Below are 6,000 nucleotides of genomic sequence, written 5' to 3' on the forward strand. Positions count from 1 at the left end.
ACTTCCGTAGGTGATCACGGTTGCATTTAGCATATGCAACAAGCCCTTTAAACCCCTAGATAGCTCTAGTGGACGAGTGTGCTCTCGTGAGGGTTTGTAGAAGATGTACCCACAAAATCCCAAGTCGCGGTGAATCAACAATTCTCTATTCTTGCAAATAATGCACCAAAACCAACCTAAAATGATAGAAAATCACTTCATCACCTCAACTCGTGACCTGCACAGAAAAACAATAAAAACACATCAAAAGACACTAAACACTTAAGTACAACCAACCAATTTAAGCGGAAATGAAGGCCTATAAGTGTGTATAAATACCACTTATCACACCCCCAAACTTAAACTGATGCTTGTCCTCAAGCGTCAAAGACACTAACAATAATACAATGCAATGCATGAATGCAACTACGTGATGAATGAGTGAACTATGAAGTAATTTCCTTGCCAAATATAATACCTCAGATTGTGCTAATGTTCTCAAATTTCATCTCTCTCGCTACTAAGTCAATCACTCTTCTATTTACAAGTGTGGAGTGCCCGTGTGTGCAAGCATGCTCTTTTATTGAGACAAGACAAAACTACTACTCCCACAGAATCCCAATCAAGAATCGTAAAAGTTTAAAACTAACACCCCGTCACTCAAGTCCAACTAAAAGCCAAGGTCCCAAAGAATGTCCACACCCTTCTATTTTATTCCTTATATTTTTTTCTTTTTATTGGTGATTAATTGCTCGGTCTAAGGTCAGAGCGCTTCGCAGTGTAAATGCGTTACGAACACCACAAGACTTCACACACCAATTATTCACTTTATTCTAGTGGTTTATTTAACTGTGCAATGGTTGAGATCCCTAAAGATTTATACACTAGTACCCATGTAGCGAGTGTTGGGTCAACAATCCCAAACCACGAAGGGCTTTAGGTTGTTAGGCACAAAGTCCCCTCAGACTTAATTACTCGAGTACTAATGAGCTCAACCTAGTTAATTCTACCACTTATTTTTCTAGTGAATTTATTTACTACTATATTTTTTTTTTTTTCTATATTTTTTTTTTCTTTTTCTTTTAGAAAGGTATATCTACTCCTCAGTTCCCCCAAACTTAAGATTTACAGACCTAAGCTGAAGGGTGTTCAATTCAATCCTAGAATTCATGGAATTTCGTCTAAATCCTATCTCAAGAACATATGTGAATTACAATTTCCAACACAAGCAATTTCCAAGTACTAACCTAGCATTGCAATTGAAATTACTAATCAAGAACTACGCACATAACTCATCATAGGCAATTAACTTGGCTTAACTTCATAATTCATGCAAATGCTCGTGATACTAACTACGACAATTACTACTAAACATGTAAAAATAAAGAAAATATGAGAAAAATAGAAAGAAAACGTGAGAAAATAAAAAAAAATCAATCAAATAAACGTGAACTACATGAACTAACTAACACATGCAATAAAATCAATCAAATAAACGTGAACTACATGAACTAATTAACACATGCAATAAAATATAATATATGCTCTTCCTTAGATTACCACCCCCAACCTAAAATTTTCAATGTCCCCATTGAAAGTGATAAAAAGGCTAGAGCACCCACGTACCTACTCGGTGTCCGAGTTCTCCCCCTCCTCTGCAGGAAGTGAATCAGGTGGCGGATACTGCATCCCCGCTCCGAATACTGGCCACTGAACTGTGACCCCCTGTGCCTGGAAAGCACTACCTAGAGCCTGTGTCAAATCAAACGCAAACCTCTGGTGGATGTCATGCATGGTGTCCATCCGTCTCGCTAGGCGGCGATAATGAGCATCTCCCATCGGTTCGGAGCTCCTCTCCGTCTGTGAAGTACCAGCTCCAGAAGCTCTAGGCTGCTCCCTCCTCACAAATGCTGGACGTCCCCCTGGCACCTCATCATATATGTACCCGAGGCCTCGAGGGTGGGGAACTCCTCCATCCCACTCCGTCATCCGACTGATCGCCGAATGGTCAATAGGTGTTCCCGGCAACTGTAGTTGCTCGTTGGCTGGCCAACGAACACCGCTTGATCGACAGAGCTTCGTAACAATTGTGCCATATGGAATGGCACCAGTGGTTCCTCCCCGTAAGAACCTCAGCATCCCCTGATGAATAACATGTCCCAGATCAATATACTTGCCTGAGACAATCCCAAAGAGCAGAATCGCTCTATCCACTGTCACCTCATGCCCATGAGAAGATGGCATGATGTTAGCACAGATGAAGGCATTCCACGCCTTCGCATACCGGTTCAAAGCGGCTGCAGGAAAAGAAACATGTGCCGGCAAGGGAGGTGCAGTCATCTTCCAATGCGTGTCCGGTACACACATGTCATACACCAACCGCTCAAGATCAATCGGATCATCATCAAACCGGCGTTTGGCACGCCCAATCCTCTCAACAACCCAATCTTCTTCATTACGGCGCTTGGCACGCCCCCCAATCACCCTACGGATCGCCTCCGCACTATAATCAACTCGGATTCCCCGCACCACCGTGAATCCATCGCGATTCTCCTTGGCATTAGCATAAAACTCTCGAATAATAGCCAAGGGAACCGCCTCCGGAGCCTCGCAAAAAGACTCCCATCCCCGCTCTTGAACCATGTTCAAAAGCTCACCATCTTCCGCCGTGGGTAAGAATCCCCTCTCCTTGACTAACGACTTATTCATAAGCCGTTGAAACTCGGTTCGTGCTCCATCGGAAGTGAACTCAACCTCACCCATCGAGGAAGAATCGCTAGATGTAGGGGCTTGGGTGCTTGTTCCTTGTGATCTTCGGGCTCTTTTGGGTGCCATTGGTAGAGATTTAGAGTTGCAAGAGATTTGTGTGTAGTGGGTTTGAGAGATTGGATGAAGGTTGTGTGTATGGATGTGTATATATAATTAGGGTTTAAAGAATTATAATGGGATTTGGAGATGGGTTTTGTGTTTATATAAGGATTGGAGAGCTGAGTTAGGGTTTAATAAGATGTATTTCGGGCTAGGCATGCAAAATTAGGATTGTGGGCTTTTAAAAACGAAAAGAAAATATTTTTGGGAGAAAAATCGCCTGGCTCGGCAGTCAGTAGCGCGGCCGCGCTAAGTATAGCGCGGGCGCGCTGTGCAACTTAGCGCGGGCGCGCTGTGCAACTTAGCGCGGGCGCGCTGACACTAGCGCGGGCGCGCTAGTGTCTGACACCCGGGGGCTGAATTTTTCGATTTTTGTGTTTTTGAGGTTTACAATGGTACAATGTGGTTCCAATGCGTGGGTTGCCTCCCACGAAGCGCTTGTTTAACGTCGTTAGCTCGACGTGAAGTCCAGAATTAATCCGATTCTGATTGAAGTATCCTGTGGAGGATACCTCGTTCCATAGCCAAACGAATCCCAAGTAACAGTAACATCTAGTGCCAAGAATGCTTCAGCAAGAGAGTCCGTTAATATATCAGCAAAACGACCAATTCGTTCTTCCACCGCGTCAATACGCCTGATTATCCTTCGGTACTGTGCTTCGTTCAATGTTGAATCAGCAGATGATTGAATTACTGATTGGTTACTTGCATTGGCTGAGAGTAGAGGACAAGTGTCTCCACATGCATTAGAATTTGAGTCTGAATGAGCTCTAATTCTGTGCCAATTAGTCATCTGATTTTCCTGAGTGACTTCGACTGCTTCATCCTCCTCTGATTCTTCCTCTTTTGGAATTTTCCACTTTAGGTCTCTGTGCTCAGCAGCGGCCAGGTTCTCTATCAGCTCGTAAGCCTCATCAAAGCTCTTGCTCCAAAGAGTTCCTCCAGCTGCAACGTCTAACACTGCTCTACATTGACTATTAAGACCTCTGTAGAAGTAATGAATTGCCATTCCAGGAGGCATGTCATCTTCATTGAGATTTTCGAGAATCTTCTTGAATCGGTCCCAAGCTAGACAAAGATATTCTCCCGAGAATTGAGAGAATTTACCTTCAGTGTTTTTGATAGCTGATACTTTAATTAGAGGATAAAACCTTGTACAGAATATTTTCTCCAACTTGTTCCAGCTATTAATAGTGTTTGCCGAGAGAGAGATAAACCACGATCTTGCTACATCACGCAGCGTGAATGGGAAGAGTCTCAGCTTCACCAGATCCTTAGGTCCGATATTAAAATCCAAATCAGTAATGAATTTCTCGAAATTCCTGAGATGCAGGTTTGGGTCCTCAAGAACTGACCCCCCAAATTGAATAGTATCTTGCAGCTTGAGAATGATTGATGGCTTGATGCGAATGCCACTGGCTGATATCGCTGGCTCAATTATGTCAGCCTTATTATCATTGATGTTCAAACGAGAAAATTCACGTGCTGCCACACCAACTGCTGTCCTTGCATAATTCATTGGTTCAGAATCAGAAGAAGAAGATGAAGATGAATCAATTGCTTTTCTTTTACGGGTTTGAGAACGTGTTTGCATAAACGCGATCCAAGTACCTGAAATAAAGAAAAGAAGAAAAGTGAGAAGAGAATAGAATCCTAGTCAGTGAATTTTAATGCACACTGATGACAAGTACATAAACTAATTAATTAACACCGAGTCCCCGGCAGCGGCGCCAAAAACTTGTTCGGTGAAATCTACACGCAAGCGCACGTGATCACAAGTAATATATTAAGTTCGATCCCACAGAGACTGGTGAATTAAGAATACGCACCTATGCAACAATGTATGATCAATTATCACTGCTAAGACAATTAACAAGGATTGGTTTCTTTTATACTAATAACTAAATTTACTAATCAAATTCAGAATAGGAAAACACATGGGATTCTAACTTCATTATCGACTTCATCTAGAATTGAAATTACTGATTAACATGCGACTGTTGATCCTAATCAGACAACACGAAAGTAATACATGCCATCTCTCGTTGCACACGTATCATACCAATCAAAATCCACAATTAAGATAGAAATCTCATGGACACCAACAAAGCTCAGACCCTATATCTCTATAGCGGTAGTGTAAGCAGAGAGGTTTAAATAACAAGTCGTCTATCGTGATTACACAGGGTGATAAAAATAGTTCAAGTCTACCACAAATTATGCTTCATTCACATAATCCTATGTTTACATGGCAGAGTTCTAAATTCAATCATCCACTCTCGCTTCAGAAAGAATTAACAAACAACTTAGAAGTTAGCTACTCTCCTAAGAAGAATAAGTACGGCTCATGCAAAGAAATCAACGTACGTCACACAATCAAGTAATTAATATTCGATACTAGATTACATCGATAAATCCATTAGAATCCCATGAAGGCGGTTAGTTCATAATCGAACCAATCGACATCATGGGTTCTAATGAAAACATGATAGAATAAAGACAAGAATTAACGGAATAAAAATGCTTGAATTAATAATAAAGATCACACGTTACAGATTGAAGTTCACGATCTCGCTCGAAACTGTCACTTCCTCGCGAAGAACGATCTAATACAACTGATAATGTGCTTGATTACAAGAAAAACTAACTATTTTTCGATATTCTAACTACTTGGAGGCTAGGGTTTTACACATGAGAATTTAAAATGCATTGACCAAGTCAACCGGGCCTCGACCGCTGCGAAAATCCATCAGAAAAGCTGTAAAAATCGGCCCGGGACACTTCTGCTGGGCGCGGCCGCGCTAAACTAGCGCAGGCGCGCTAGTTGCAGCAGACTGTAGCGCGGGCGCGCTAGAAGTTAGCGCGGGCGCGCTACTGTCTGTCATGGCAGCCTCGTTTCTTCGTTTCTCGCTCGTTCTCGCGTGCATGTCCTTCCTCTCTTCTAGTACCACTTCCGTAGGTGATCACGGTTGCATTTAGCATATGCAACAAGCCCTTTAAACCCCTAGATAGCTCTAGTGGACGAGTGTGCTCTCATGAGGGTTTGTAGAAGATGTACCCACAAAATCCCAAGTCGCGGTGAATCAACAATTCTCTATTCTTGCAAATAATGCACCAAAACCAACCTAAAATGATAGAAAATCACTTCATCAC

Source organism: Daucus carota, chromosome 1, assembly GCF_001625215.2.
Source record: "Daucus carota subsp. sativus chromosome 1, DH1 v3.0, whole genome shotgun sequence".
In the NCBI taxonomy this organism is placed as follows: Eukaryota; Viridiplantae; Streptophyta; class Magnoliopsida; order Apiales; family Apiaceae; genus Daucus; species Daucus carota.